This window comes from Salvia miltiorrhiza, chromosome 2 (genome assembly GCF_028751815.1).
Source record: "Salvia miltiorrhiza cultivar Shanhuang (shh) chromosome 2, IMPLAD_Smil_shh, whole genome shotgun sequence".
Classification (NCBI taxonomy): Eukaryota; Viridiplantae; Streptophyta; class Magnoliopsida; order Lamiales; family Lamiaceae; genus Salvia; species Salvia miltiorrhiza.
In genome coordinates this window covers 25,081,772-25,099,045 of record NC_080388.1, presented here as the reverse complement: position 1 = coordinate 25,099,045, position 17,274 = coordinate 25,081,772, and positions in this window count along the sequence as shown.

Here is a 17,274-nt window from a genome sequence, read left to right as displayed (position 1 = left end):
GAAATTGAAAATCTATAGAGCCCCTATAGAGAGCCCTCAATTATAGAAGGGTGTCTCTAAGGAGTGGTCCACCTCTATAGAGCCCCAAGGGAGGGAAGGGGGTGCCGTCTCAATGCGGCACCCTCTCACTTCGTGCCCAGCCCTATGAAAGGCTTTTTTTTTTTTAATGTACCATTTCAGTCAAATTCTTATTTTATTTTAACTTTTTAAAAAAAAATTGGCTGTTGAAGGTAACAACTCTCCTCCCTTTTTTTTTTTTTTTAATTTTCTGCTTTCTTCTATAAATACCACTTATTTCTACTTCATCTCACACACCATATCTCTTCCCAATTTCCTTACAATCTTCTTCTCTCTAGCAAAATGTCTTCCTCGTCATTAAGCAGTGATGAACAACATGATCAAAGGACCAGCTTGCTTTGGAACAAGGAGCAGTTGAGTGACATAATGTTAACGTGCATCACTTTGCACAACATGATCATCGAAGACGAAGGCGACCACGCATCAGAATGAGAAGAATTGGTCACTGATGAATCTTCAAGTAGCTCAGCAGCTTCTCGTCCTCGCACCGGAGCTCCACCGAAATTTCAAGCGTATTTGGCTCAACAATTCTCCATGCTAGACCGCAACTTTCATGGTTGACTCACCTCAGATTTGAAGGAGCACATTTGATCTCGTTTTGATCTGATTGAGTCATAAAAAAAATATTGTAATTTTAATTTTAATTTTAATTATTGTATTTTATATTATTTTAAATAATATAATTTTGGAATTTATTTATTATGAAATGGTGAATTTTAAACTAGAAGAGTAAGATGTTCTTACATTGGGGTTGCTCTTACGATCGTTGATCTCAAAAATAAAATCATCTAGATTAGTTTGTAATAATATATACATAAAAATATCATTTGATTCTACATATATATGTAATCTTATGATGTTTCAATTTTTTACTATGATTTAATATAAACATGTTGATTCAAAACTCAAGAATAATTTTATATTGTCAGAAAAGTGACACGTAAATCCTTTAAATCTAATAAAACATGTCACATTCTTTACGAGATTGAGTAATCTTGTTAAGAATGCTTTCGAAGTTCCTCTATATATATATACTCCCTCCGTCCACGAAAGAACTTCCTATCTTTCCTTTTTGGGACGTCCACAAAAGAACTTCCTACCTATTTTTGGACTATACCCCACCATTTATAATTTTCTTACTTTTCACTTTTCACAACTCCCATTATTAATTATAATACTTTTTCACCACTCCCAATACACTCAACTACTTTTTATCCACTTTCAATACACTCAATAATATTTTTTTTTAAAACTCGTGTCACTCTCTCCTAGGAAGTTCTTTCATGGACGGAGGGAGTATAAAAGAATGATTTTAAGAAGTTTGTGTACCACCTGTTTGTATAGATGTGTACGAATTTTAAATACAAAAAGAATTTTAATTAGTTAAAGATGTTATGGATACATTGAACCCTAAAAAAATTAGAGTCAAAGATTGTGGTGTGAAGCATATAAGCTGGGGTACTATTCGACATTCAACTTTGCGTAATCAAAAATTGAAATATTGTTTAGAGGTATCCGAAAGAAGGGACAGAAGGAGTCACCTCACACGTGTGTGGCCGTGACAAGACAGTGGACACCAGCACGTGTGGCCCCTCGGATTTGGGAGTCGTGGCACTTTGACCACGACAATTTTTAGGCCCTCAAAAGCCCCACCCAAACGTGAGCTATACCTAGCTGTCTTCTCTTGTCTCAAGGCCCATTCGGCCCGTTTAAGGGCCCAATTTTTTGTCGCTTACATAATCAAATGCGCTATTTACAGGTAATAGATTCATGGATGTTTCTGCTTAAAAATTCCATCTTCTTCTTTTTTCTTCTGCCTTTTTCTTATTTTTAAAACTTTATTTTGGGGTGGTGAGTGGCGGAGACCTTTTCCAACAGATTATTTTTATTATTATTATTTTAATATTTTTATCAAACTTGGCAATAGATTCAAAGGCTACAAGTGTTTTTGTGGATAATTAAAGTGCATAAGAGTATTTCGATGAGAGAGAGAGACAGAGACGGAGAGAGAGAGAGAGACGTCGTAAGTGATCGAATTCGGAAAATGTTGAACCTAAGGATTTGCTTGGATATTTATGTTTGTAAAGAGTTTCATTGATTTGGAATAAATTAATTTTAGTTCATTACTTTCCCCGTCTCTATAGTTTACAAACTATACATACATTTCAATTCTCTCCATCCAAACATTCCCCAAGGAAACTGTAATGACTCGACCTAACTGATACTAATTTGGACTAATAAAAACATAAGGGCCAACAACTTGAAAAAAACGTGACAAAAATGGATTATAGCAAATATAGTATTCAATTTGCATTGTTTTCTCCCCACACTTGGGCTTATTATAATATATATCCGTCGTGTGTAACTAGACAAATCGAAGACGAAAGCAATAAAAACATTTAGCTTATCTAGCTAGTGTACTTGCAGCATAAAGAAGTGTACGTTGCGGTTAGGGTTTGAAGCTCTCTACAAGAAGATGATGATATCTCACAATGTATATTTCATTGCATGGCACGTGTATATGTCACGTGTCTATATAAGGGAACACTAGTTTATAACAAAATATTAAAGAATTAATTTCGATCTGCAGAAAGATGGGAGCAAGAACAATCAACAGAGTTATGAGAAAACGAAGGATGGGTCCCTCACTCTGCAAAATGATAAAATTATTATTCTCAATTGATAGATGAAAAAAAGAAAAGAAAAAAAGAAATGCTTTTGTGGTCCTCCCCATTAATTTCATGTCGCATGGAAATTCCATGCAATATTCAATATGTACACTGCTTCTTCTCCAATCCAAATGCCTGCAGCTTTGATAAGCATAAAGGAGAGTTAGAAGCTCTCAATATTTGATTATCTAAATATATATATATAGTAAAATTTCTCGAAAGACAAAAGGGAAATTGACACGGGGAAACTGGCCAGAGCCGACTGTAGCGTACAGTGGGGTGTGTTAAATGCATGACATTTGATTAAACATGTGTAGTAACTATCAATCTTAAATTAAAGAGGGCAGCATGTGATGTTATAATCATATATAAGTTGTCAAAAGATGTGTAGTTTTCACGTAGCCCCTTTTTACCTGACCAACAACGATGCATCACACCGTTATTAATGACGCCGGATCAACAGGAACACGAGCTTCGATTAATCATGCAATAAATCCACCAATCAGCACTAGCTAGTTAAATATCAACGGAAATTAAGACTAAAATGATTGATTGAATTTAATTTGAGGGTTTCGGAGATGTGAATGTGTAGAGTCCACGCAATTGATGAATACACCACAGAGAACTAACTTGAAACAGTCGATCAAATAATAAGTTCATAACCCTAGCCCATTCCCATTTTTGATCGGAAAATATCTACCAATTATTTTTAATTTTATTTATACTAATAATTTGACCTAGCTGTGAAAGGGTATCTACCACAACAAAATATCAACTTCTGCGGCTATAACGCTGCTTCATGGTCGATATATAATTCCAGATTCCAAGCTTCAACGCTTCAACATACATATATAACTCTACGATTTTGCACATGATTTTCCCTTTAAACTTAAAAATAAAAAAAATAAAAAAGATGGGAGAGAGAGATTTCTTTCACTTTGCGTTTTGTCACCATACAAACCGTTGGGACACATTTTGGATCTCGCGTTTCACATTACATAGATCATTACCCTATATTTCTGTGTTGAAAGAATTACAGCACCTAAAACAATGTGATTTGGGAGTTTTTGCTAAATTTGTAGTTGAACCAAATATAGTTTTGTTTTCAAACGTAACAGTATAAAAATAGGCATGAATACGTAACCGGAAGGGCCGTAAAATAGAAATAAATTTTTTTTTTTCTACAATGACTGGGTTGATTAAAATTTCAATTTTATATACTCCATTTGCCCCCAAATAACTTTTAAGAGGAAGAGGCACCCGTTTTAAGACGAAAAGTTAAAAATGTGAAAAGTAAGGGTAAATGGGGTATTAAGAATGATGAAAATGTTTACTCAAAAAAAAAAAAGGGTAATGAAAATATGAAAAATAAAGGTAAATGAGGTATTATTATGGTGGAGTACAGTCTAAAAATAAGAAGGAAAACTTTTTTAGTGATAAATAAAAGGAAAAACAAGTTATTTGGGAACATATAGGCAAGGGGGCTAAAGAGGCTAAAGCCCCCCAAATTTTGATTTTTTGAAAATTATTTTATTTATAATATATACTATAATAAACAAAAAGTTGACACGTAAATATAGAAATGAATTAAACAAAATAATTTGTGATGTATAGATATTCTTTGTAACACTCTAAACTAATTAAGGTGTTAACTTTAAAATTTTAAATAAATATTTAATGTGAAAGTCTGTATATCTTTATATATATGTGTGTGTGCGCGTGCGCGCGTGTGTGTTCTGAAACTACTTTAAAGAAAATAAATCCTTAAGGGAAATAAACTTTTAAGATACATTTAAAACGATTTAAAAGATATCAACTTTTAAATAGTATACTCAATACTAACTTTGATTTAAAACCAACATCTTTCTCCCAAATTATAGTGTAAAGAAGTTGTGAAGATATTTAACTATTGAATCAATAGTAAGTTGAAAATGGTTTAAAACGTTAAAACATGTACCGAGTAAAGCATTAGATACTTAGATTTGTTGCAAATATAATCAGCTATCTGCAAAATGACTTGTCATGCTCATTCAATCTTCCATGTATCACTAACATTAATTACCTGAAGATGTTAAATATGGGATGAGCATACAAAATATACTCAATGTGGAATATTATGTAATAATTGTCAAGTTAATAAAACGATAATACATACGGATTAAAGACCGTAAATAAATTCAACACTTGAAACTTAAATGTAATAGCTAACTTGAGTAATTTAATCAAAATTCACATCCAAGTCGCGTCGCACCTAGTCAGGTAAAATTCAATAATAAAATATAGGGGCTTAAAATAAACTTAAAATAATCTAATTAAAACTGAAGAATTTATTTAATGAACCTTTAAAAACATTAATTTGATCAATAAAATAAAATAAAAATAGAAAAAAAAAATTCTTATGAAAAATCAGCTCAACTTTAAACTTAAAATCAATGACAAATTATAATCATATTTCAGCTCCAATTTAATTAAAAACATAGGCCCAATTTATATTAAAGCCAGCTCAATAACTAATTAAAATGAAAAGGGTAATTTTATACATAGCCTCCATTTTACTCATCATAGCCTCTTATTTAAAATAATTATAGAAAATATTAATAAAATTACTAATTTATCCTCTAACCTTGTTATAATTCGTATTAAATTACAACTTATCACTGTATTTGTAGCCCCCATAAACAAATCACTTGTTCTCTCTCTATCACCTCCATCTGAAGCATTTTCTAGGATCTTCATCTCCGATGATTTCATAAAATTTTACATCCATTGAAAATCACGAAATTTGGAGAACTGATTTCCAAATACATATTTTTTCCTACTGTAATATACAATTCTTCCATTCTCTCCTTCTTCTTATCTAAATTTTTGCGAATTTACACTTCAAATCTAGGTTTTTATATATTTTTTTTCTAGACATTGTCTCAAATTCATATCAATGGAAAAAGTTTCTAATAGCTTGAGATAGCAAAGCGCGCACACAAAAAAAAATGGATGGAAAAGGGTAAACGTACTTTCAAGACGTCGATTGCTATTTCGTAATAATAAGGAGACTTCTTCGAAATTTTTTAAGAATTTTCTGATCAACTTACAATCCCAGAACAACAGTTCATTCTTTCTAGTAATAAATGTTTCAACTAATTTTTATCAATTCTATGAGAGTTGTATATGAATTGTTGGGAATTGATCGTACTGGGCTAGCACAATATTGAATTTGGGAGAGATGATGAAAGAGAGAATATAGGCAGTGTTTGGGGCTATTCATACAGAGAATGAGTGTGGTGTTTGGGGGCTATACATAAATAAAGTTATTATTTATTAGTGATTTAAATTAGGGTTATTAAGGGTAAAATAGGTAGTTAATAATAATATTATTATTATTTTTAAATAAATGGCTATAGTGAGTAAAATGGAGGCTATGTATATAATCACCCAAATGAAAATGGTCCAGATTCATAAATCATATTTGGGCTCAATTTATTAAATAAGGCAAGGCCCAAAAATTAGCCCACCAATTCCTCCTCTCTAAATTTACGTAACCCCTTCTTCTTTTCAACTGTCGCCACCTCTCTCTCTTAACTGCCACCGCCGCTCCCTCTCCGGCAAGCCCGCCGGCGGCCAACCCAACGACATCTCCCTCTCTCTCTCCGTCGGCGAGCGGCTACCGTGACTACCGGCGGTACGCACACGCACACCTCCCCCTCCGTTCTGGATCTGTTGGCGCCGGCAGTCGGCACCCCCACCACCGGCTGTCCGGCCCCATCCCCCTTCCTCCATTCCATCTCTGATCTGTTCACCCGCAGAAAACAGTGGCCACAGCGCCGCCGCCACCGAACCTCCGTAACTCCTTCTTTTCTTCCCCTCGCGTATCCCCTTGTTCAGCCCCTCAACTCCGAAATCAATATCTCTGTTTCTAATTCTTTTCAGTAGTGATGAACTTAAATGAATTATTCATTGGGAACATTTAGATTAAGAGTCATAGTAAGTATTGTGAGATGCCTATCTTTTGCGTCTTTTTACAAGACAAATGGAAAGGAAAAATTGTGTTTCTGTATGAGATAAACGAAGAAGCAAATAGAAGTAATAGCTTTGATGTGATGAATTAAGATTATAGAAAAATTACAGAAACAATGAAATTTACCGTCGGGACATTCTGCATGAGAGAGATCGAGTTTGCTGAAGAGCAAAATGAGAACTTTCTTGGCGGTTTGACAAATTTTCACAAATGACTGGGGAAAGATTTAAATATAGACAGTGTTTGGCTGAGCTTATTATATACACAGTGACATACAACTTATAAACTTTGTAGGAGCTTATAAGCTTAAGCACCTCTAAAGAATAAGTTTCTTTAATCCAATTTATTTTTATATTATTTTATAAGCAACATTCATTTTATAAAAAGAATTTAATTATTACTCTCTTCGTCCACAATTTAATGCCCTACTTGCCTTTAAAAATTTGTCTACAATTTAATGCCCTATTCTGTTTTTTATACCCTTTTACTCTTCTTCTTTTCCTATATTTACTACCCTTTGCCACTAATGGACCCACCTTAAAACACATTTATCATTTTTATATTATATATTTACTACACTTTATCACTAGTGGACCCACTCACAACACCTTTATCAATTTAGTCAACTATCTTTATCACTTTAGTCAACTACCCTTATATTTCATCCACATCACATTTTTCAGTTTTCTTAGTCTCCGTGCCCACACCCAAATAGGGCATTAAATCATGGACGGAGGGAGTATAATTTTTTATTTTCATCATATATTATTCTAATTTCATTTTTTTCGATTTTGTTTTTTTCTAATCAAGATTTTCTTTCATTAACTAAAAATTTCTCTCTCTAACTTATACGCTTAATTACCCAAACACTTTGACAACTTATAAGTTCTTAAGAAACTACATCTTATAAGTTCATAGAACTTATAATCTCTTTAAAATAAGGTTTGTCAAACACCTTCTAGTCAATTGTTTGATGATACACTAGTGCATAACCCGTTGAAATTTGAAGGGTATCATTTAATATTATAGTTTTAAAATTAGAAATTTAACAAACGCGTAAATAATATATTTTTTATTTTCAAGTAATAATATTAACACATATGATTAGAACTGATACATGACATATAAAATCATTAATGAAAAATAAGTTTATATAATATGTCAAACAATAATATAAAAGTAAATCAAAGAGGATATTTTCCATTGCTTTTTCACCTTTTTTTGCACATTTCATAAACACAATAATTTTGTTTTATTTTTTTAATTACTTAGGATTGGACTAAAATTGATTTGGATTTAATATAATACATGAGTATAACAAAAAAATTGGGCTTGCATTAAATTGGAGCTCCATGTAGCTCCTTAATTAGTAGATCTGTCATGTCCACGTTTTTTAATATCATCAACATCAGATCCGGATACTTCATTCTGACATAAAAGACATTTATTAGATTAGCATTATAGTGAATAAACAAGATAATTTAGTATAACTGTGGTAATTATAAAATTATATGTTATGATTAAATACATGTAATCTACTTTCCCTCTTGTAAACCTTTTTCTCCACGCACTAGGTGTGCATGTCATTACATTTCTTATGGTGGCTTTGTTAGACAGTGTATGTATATTTATGTGTTATTTCCTTCGTTACACTAAAAGTAACTTGTATTTCATTTTGGGTTGTCCTCTAACTTATTTTATAAATGACAAAATTTAATGCATAAAACATTTAGGCTCAACACTTTTAACCACTTTACACATTCTCTTTATCTTCCGTGTAATAAAATAACCGTAACTTTTAGTAGATGGAGGGAGTAATATTTTAGTTATGGTTGGTCTTAATTTCATCATAAATATAATACGTTAAATAGTATCAAGTGGGGAAAATGAGATATTTGTGAATTGAAAGAAGATTCATGATTAATCAATTTAAACAAATAAGAATAATTCTCTATAATTTCAAAATTTTACCAATTTGACCAAACAAAAAGCATGTTAAAGTTTGGTTTACCTTTGTTTTTTTTGGTACTTATTTTCACATGTCTTGCAAAGTTGTAGACATAATTAAAACATACTAAAATTTCAAATTCTTGTATGGCATTACTTGAAATACTAATCTGAAGAAATCACACTACTTATATTCTCTTTTCCACACAATCTGCAAGTTCATAAAACAAAACAAACTCATTTCTTAGATGGAATTATCAACCACCAGTAATCTTAATTCCTAATGCTACTTAAACTGTTGAAATCTAATGATTTTTGTCCCATCAACTTCCGATGTATGTGCAGCTTGAATGGCGTTACCCATATATTTTGTCATCTCATTCACAAACTCTTGCTCATCAATAAAATCGTTACTCCTGCTTGGAACTTTCTGCTGACCTTTACTTCGAACTTTCTGGTTTATTTGGAAGGTTTCTTCGCCTTAGGAGGTTATCCCTCTTGGGAATGGATATTTCACCCTGAAATTCTCTTCCTAAGAGGATTATGTTGTTGCTTTCACGAAGTCTGCCTAGCGTCTTCGTGTCGGGATTATATTTCTCCAGGCTTGGACTCCTAATTTCAATCCTAACAAGCTGGTTTCCTCCACAGCTCAGGTATGGGTTCGAATTTTTAATCTTCCGCATGAGTTCTGGCATCCTGAAGTGATTACTGGTATTGCTAGGCATGTTGGCACTCCTATTCTAGTTGATGGCATGTCTGCTAGGGCTTCTATTGGTTATTTTGCTAGAGTTTTGGTTGAGATGAATGTGGCGCTTGATATCCCTGAATTTCTTGATGTTCAATGCGATGATGATGTTTATGAAATTGAGTTTGGTTATGAGAATTTGCCATATTTCTGTTGTCTTTGTTCTGCGATTAGCCATGCCACTGATGACTGCAGGAAATTAAGTTTGGAGAAGGTTCCTACTTCTCCATCCAAACAGTCTGAGCAGTTGAATAATATGCGTGGTCGGAAATAGGTCTAGGAAAAAATGGGATGACAGAGGCCGCTCTGTTGGGTAGCGTGCAAAATTGGTTGATGCTCGGATACCCCATGAGAATGGAATTTTGGATGGACCGTTGGCTGCCGCTGAGGGGAAGGAAACTGTTGGCGGTACCTCTCCTAGTGCAGACGATGGGAATTCCATGGAGGTTTTAAAAACTCCGATTGTTGTCACTTTTGGCGTTTTGACTTTCAATTCTTTTGAGATTCTTGAGGATGGAGAAACTGAGACAGGTTTGGAGAAAGGGCCGAATGATATGAGCATTGTTACGGTTACTTCTCAGGTTTCTACCAGTGTTGTTCAAGTCTCTTCTTTGGGTTTGAGTCCTTTGAATCTGGATTTGGATCCGGAGTTTCCTTTGGACGTCTCTGTCTAGACTGAGCAAGGTTCTCTGAGTTGTTCTTCTTCGTAGAAGAACACAGTCTCTTTGCAGAAGTCGGTTTCTGGGACTCTTTTGGCCGATTCTTAGCGCTCTTTATGACCGCACTCGCCTCATCCTAAGAAGGTGATCGATGCTCGTCCTCCTCTATCCCAGGGTCGTGGTGGATGTGGTGGCCGGTCTTTGCCGTCGTCCGATCCGAATAGGTTTACTTATGTCTCTTACACGAGCTCTTCCTCGACTGGCGGGGTATCTCTTGATCCTCCTAGACAGAAAGGGGGGTAAAACTGTCGGTAGAGCCTCGCCGCAGCATCTCCATAGAGCCTGTAGAGTTCTTGGAGAAGGTTTCTGATGCTCAATCTGCTGGTGCGGTGATTCAGAATTTCACTGTCGACTCCTCTTCTTCCAGTGCCTTTAGGAGGATGTCTGGGGTTTCTTCTGCAGCATCTTCTCAGAGATGGGATGATATGGCTAATGATGATGATGATCCTTCTCAGGAGGATGGCTTTCCTGTTGTTTCTCAATGAATGTGGTTTCCTGGAATATCCGAGGCATGTCTTCTTCTATGTCCCTTCTTTTTCATTACTGCAACACTTACAAACCGGGTTTTCTTGGCATTTCGGAGCTAAAATCTCGGTTCTTCGGTATTCCGAGCTCCTACTGGCGTTATTTGAATCTCTCTCCGGTACATCAGAATGTTCGTGGCAGATGTCGTTCTAACATTTGGATTTTTGCCGATCCCTCTTTGGCTCCGGATGTTTTTTTCTCTTCTAGTCATTAGGTGTGTGATAATGGGGATTGTTACTGCTCTGGCTTTCACTCATGCGTCTTGCAGTTATATTGAGAGGCGCCAGCTTTGGTTGGATGTTGCGCCCTTTATTGTGGGTTCCTTTATTCTGATTGGCGATTTCAACTCAATTTTGGGTGCTCATGAGCGTCGAGGCCGTTGGGTTCCGGCTTCTATTCCTTGTAGTGAGTTTCGTGCTTTCATTGAGGATCATAATCTGATTCAGCCAGAGTCTTCAGGGCCTTTTTTCACTTGGACAGACCATCGTCGGTTCCCTTCTCCGATTGAGTCTGTTCTGGATAGAGCTCTTTTCTATCAGGATTTCTCGGATATTTGGCATTCGTCTACTGTTCTTGTTCTTCCTCGTCTAGGCTCTGATCATTCTCCAATTCTGCTGAGATGCCATGATACGGTCTCTGCCCCCGTCCACCGTTGTTTTCGTTTTTTGAATATGTGGTGTTCTCATGAGGGCTTCTTGGATCAGGTCAAAGCCTCTTGGACTGCTCCGTTGGATAGTCTCTATCCGATGGTTAGAGTGATGAAAAAGTTGAAACGTCTTCATCCGGTCCTCAAGGCCTGGAACAGAGATACTTTTGGGAATTACAATATTGCTTTGGCTGAGCTGCAGCAAGATTTGAGTTCCCTTCAGGAGGGGATTGATGAGCATGGATGCACCTCTGCCCTCTTTGATCAGGAGGTTGTTTTGCAGGCTCGGATTGGCACGGTTCTCATGTGTAAATCCAAACATTTGAGACAGTAAAACAGGGTTTCTTGGCTCTCCGATGGTGATAGGAATACCCGGTTTTTCCACTATATGGTTAAATGGTGTAGATCCAATCAGTACATCAAGAAGCTCAGCATTGATGGTGTGATTTCTGAGGACACAATTACTGTGGCTGCTCATGTGGTTGATTTTTATGAGACTCTTTTCTCTGAGCCTGCTTCTGGGTTGGTGGATAGATCTTGGATTTCTGGCTACATTCCCAATTCTGTCTCTATGGCTCATTTTGATATGCTCACGGCACTCCCTTCGGCTGATGATATTCGTTTGGTGGTCTTCTCTATGGATAAGGATAGTGCCCCCGGTCCGGATGGGTTTCATGGGGCTTTTTCCAACACCCTTGGGATGTGGTGGGTGAGGACATGGTGGCGGCGGTTAGACGGTTTTTTTTTTCTGATGGCTACTTCCCTAATGGCCTTAACTCGAATTTGCTTTGTCTTCTTCCCGAGAAGGCGGATGCGGTTCTTATTTCAGATTATCGACCTATTGTGGTTGGGAACTTTTTCTTCAAAGTCATAACCAAAAATTTAGCCTCGCGGTTGAATGCGGTGGTGGCGAAGATTGTTTCGGTCAATCAGTTTGGCTTCATCTCGGGTTGATCTATTCAGGAGTGCATTCTGCTTGTTTCTGAAGGGGTTAACTGTATGGAGCATTCGGTTCAGGGGAGGAATTTGGCCCTTAAAGTCGATATCAAGAAGGCCTTCGACACCCTTTGTTGGGACTTTGTTGATGTTGTGTTGGAGTGTTTTGGTTTCCCTCTCATTTTCCGCCAGTGGATCAGAGTCATTTTTCATTCTGCCCGGATTTATGTTATTTTTAATGGGGAACAACATGGTTATTTTGGCTGCTCGCGTGGAGTTCAGCAGGGTGATCCTTTATCTCTTGTTCTGTTTGGATTAGCAGAGGAGGTTTTGAGCCGTCTCATTTTGGATGCTGCGGATAGGGGTCTTATTGCTCGTATGCGAATGTCTCGCTCCTTGCTCTTTCCTTCTCATCTCCTCTATGCAGATGACGTCCTTTTGTTCTGCAAGGCAAAGAGTCGTAGCTGCAAGATGATTGATTCTATTCTTCAAATTTATGCTTCTGTCTCTGGTCAGTTTTGCAACAATGCCAAGTCCACGGTTTTCTTCGGCAAGGGTGTCCCACTCCAGATGCGTCGTCAGTTGAAGCGTGATTTGGGTTTCTCCACTGGCTCCCTGCCTTTTATCTATTTGGGTGTTCCCATTTTTGCTGGTAGGGCTTCCTCTGCTCGTCTGGCGTGCATCCGGGACCGCATTATTGCTCATTTCCCTAGATGGCAGGGCATGCAGCTATCCATGGCTGGTCGTCTTTGTTTGGTCACCTCGGTTATTCAGAGTGTAGTGGTTCATAGTATGTTGATCTACAAATGGCCGACGAAGCTTCTACATGATTTGGATCATGCCTGTCGCTCCTTTATTTGGATGGGCAGTACTACTTCCAAACCGAACTCCTCTGTGGCTTGGAATCGTGTTTGTGCTCCTAAAACCCAAGGGGGTCTGAACGTAAAATCCTTCACTCACATTAGTTAGAGCTTCATGCTTATGTTGGGTTGGCTGCTGATTACCTCTAACTCCCTGGGCTTTCAGTTGTTTCGTATTTGGACTCTTGTTTTCGCCCTCGTTCTCATTGGTTTACCTCTACGATTTGGTTGGGTACTAGGAATTCCATTACCTCTTTGATTAGGAATACTCATTGCTCCATCGGCTCGGGATCTTCTATTTTATCTGGATGGATAACTGGTTGGGCTATAGGTTTAATGACAGAATTGGGATCCCTAGTGTTGTCCATCCGCATCTCATGCATCTGATCTCAGATTATTTCTTTGATAGCTCTTGGCATTTCACTTTGGATTTTTTACAGGCTTTTTTTGGACATTGCTTTTGATATTGTCTCGGTTCCGATTAGTGGAGTTGAGAATCGTCGGGCTTGGACTCATTTGCATTTTTGTGAGGTCTCATCTTCTCTTGCCATGGACCATCTGCGTCCTAGCTTTCCGATGGTGGATTGGGGTAAATGGATTTAGGCGCTGTTTATCCCGGTTTGCAGATCTATTATTACTTGGCGGGTTATTCTGGGTCATCTTCTGATGGCCAGCTCGATGCGTCACCAAGGGTTTATGGGCCCGAGGTGGTACCCGCTCTGTAGGGAGGTAGGGGAGGACATTGATCACCTTTTTTGGGAATGTGCGGTTGCTAGACAGGTTTGGAACTCCCTCTTCTCTTGGTTTCGTTTTGATGGTTCAACGATCTTGCATATTGGAAGTTTGGTCATCTGGGCGATGAGGGTGCTTGCCAGCAAGCAGGTGTCCAATCTCTGGCGAGTTAGTGTCATGTCGATTTTGTGGAGTCTTTGGAATCTTCGGAATTGGGTGGTATTTGATGAGGCTCCTATTTCTGCGGTGGCTCTAACCATTCAAGTCAAAGCTTTTATCCTGGAGGCCTCTCATTTCAGTTTGGGCGATATGGCTAACTTAGTGCAGGAGTTACTTGTTCTTCACGGTCTTGGGGTGCTGGGCAAACCCCGTCGTCCTACTTCTTACATTTATGTTTTATGGCTTCCTCCCCCTCACCCTTGGCGAAAGATTAACATTGATGGTTCTGTTCATGGTTCGCCTCCATATGTTAGGTCCGGAGGGTCTCGAATAGGTGTATGGAGGGGGGGAGAATACACCTAAGGGCTATTTTTCTCCTCTAAAACAGAGGGATCTCAAGATAGAGATCAAAACGAAACCTTACAAGCAAACTAAGACACCTGTTAACATAAAGGAGTTTTGACCAAACAGGGTTGACGACTGATACTGAAATACTCTTCAGTAAGGAGTTATCAGTTAATTCACTGGAACTTAACTGATGCACGTTAAGGCTTCAGTCGAGTTTGCTAAGACAGAGATGTTACAAGTCTTCCTGACTATCAGAGGATAGAGCAGTCAGACTGATAACACACGCAGCGAAAATAACTTGTTTCGTAATAGCCTCGGTTGAGCACGTTGTTAATCTTAGGTTTCTGTTGGCAGTTAATCAGAATTCAGTTTATCAAATGTAAGAACACAAGTATGAATGTAAAACTGAAAGCTGTAAATAACACAGAGAATTTTACGTGGTTCGGAAAACACTTCCTACATGCACGATCGGTTGATCAGACCAACAATCCACTCTGCAAGTGCTTAACTGGTGCACTGCAAACCAATCCGTGTGCTTAGCCTGGTGCACACAACCGAAACAACTGAAGATCCACTCTTCAGTACCAACACTTCACTCGCGTTGAATTTCTCACTCCTAGCACGACCTGCACTAGGATCTCACGGAGACAGAGTACCTTCCTGAACTTATTTTCACTCAAACACTCGATTCAGTATCTCGAAGGGAGGTTTGAAATCCTGCCAACTAAACTTCAAAGAACAAGTTCTTTGGAGCTAGTTTGACCTAGGCTTCTAGGTGAACAGAGGTTTGCCTAAGGTCTAAGAGAATGTGTGTAATCATCAGTGACTGGTTTTTGGCTTTGGAATTCTCTTCTTCGATTCAAGCTTTGGTGAGGTTAAGCTTTGGCTGAGAAACTATTTTGGCAGAGTTTCAGCTTATGTCGTTGAATCGGTGAAGATTGAAGTGATCCTCGAGCGCTATTTATAGGAGAGGTCTTGAATAGATCAGTTGGCGGAGAACGTCCTCAAGATTTCTTCCGTTGGAGAGCTTTTCGAATTTGGGCTGAGGCTTCAATCTTCGAGGTTCCATGTTTGGTGAGAATGGCTATGTTGAAGAGCAGGAGATGTGATGTCTCTGATAAAGTAGCCACCAAATAGGAATGACCTCTGCAGAGAGGGATGATCCTGAGATCTCTGCATTTAATGCGGCTGTACTTTTTAAGTACGTAGCTTCCTTTGAACGTTGGAGATTCAATCCGAGGAAGAATGTTTAACTGATACTTGACTTTAGTATCAGTCCGCTGAATCCACGCGGCACGCATTAAGTAATCAGTTCCGAACTGATTCTTCAACTGATACTTCAGTTGGTATCTTCAGTCTTCAGTCTTCAGAACCGCTAACTAAACTAGAAACGAACTCTAACACTTGAGTTCAAAAGGACTGCGTCAGTTCAGGGCATTCATTTCGAAAGTGCCCTTTCTTTTTGCATCCAAAGCATTCCATATCTTTGATGTCGTAGGCGGCTGACTTTCTTTCTCCGCTTCGATCAGTGGAATATCTGGAGTTACTTTCTCTTTCTTTTCCTTTGTAGTGTTGCTTGTGGAACCTTCTGTACTTGCGGAATTTGGACTCCATCTTGTTGAATCTTTCAGTCAACAAAGCATATTGACTGAAGAAGTCCTCGGGATTGAGTTCCACTGGTTCCTTCGTTTGTTTCTTGCTTTCTCTTGCTGAAGCTTTCAGTGCTGCTCCTCTTGAGGTTGAAGGACCATCTTCGTCTGATCCTCCAGCGTTCTTAATTCCAAGATTTCTCTGGATGTCGAACTCATTTGCCAAGAGGTCAGAGAAGAGCTTGTTTGTCGGGAGCTGATTGAATCCAGACTTGTTTTGATGAGCGACTGAATAGATCTACCAATCTCCTCGCGGCAGTGCTCGAAGAATCTTCAAGTTGATTTCTCGTTGAGTGTACTTGTCCTTCGAGATGGATTGAACTTCATTCAAGATCAGATTGAATCTGAGTTCCATCTCGTCGACAGATTTATTCTTGAGCATGAGGAAGGAGTCGAACTTCTGGCACGCTATGGATAGTTTGTTCTCCTTGATTTTCTCAGATCCTACGCACATTCTTTCAAGAATGTCCCACATCTCCTTTGCACTTTTGCACTTGATGATCTTGGTGACATGCTTGTCTGGAACTGTGCCGGAGATGATGATTTTGGCGAGGTTGTCTAGCTCATCTTGCTTCCTTTCTTCTGTGGTGAAGTCTGCCTTTTGCTTGATCTGTACCTCATCGTATGGATCCCGCTCTGGATCAACAGGAACTCTTTTGACGATTTTGGTGATGATGATTGGTCCGTTGGTGATGACTTCCCACATTTGGCAATGTTCGGCGGTGAGGAAGCTTTCAAGCCGAAACTTCCATATGTCGTATTTTTCAATACTAAACATAGGTAGAGAGGATAATCTACTGTGGTTAGTCTCCATCAAAAAGATAGAACAGATAACAACAGATAGAGCAAATAGCAAGCACTTTTAGAAAAAGAAAGGTTTTTCAAGACCTTTGAGAAAAAAGATCTAGTTCAATTAGAACCTAATCAAAAACAGAGTGTTCTTGCGAACAACCTGCACTGATACCAATTGTTAGGTCCGGAGGGTCTCGAATAGGTGTATGGGGGGGAGGGGAATACACCTATGGGCTATTTTTCTCCTCTAAAATAGAGGGATCTCAAGATAGTGATCAAAACGAAACTTTACAAGCAAACTAAGACACCTGTTAACAGAAAGGAGTTTTGACCAAACAGGGTTGACGACTGATACTGAAATACTCTTTAGTAAGGAGTTATCAGTTAAGTCACTGGAACTTAACTGATGCACGCTAAGGCTTCAGTCGAGTTTGCTAAGACAGAGATATTACAAGTC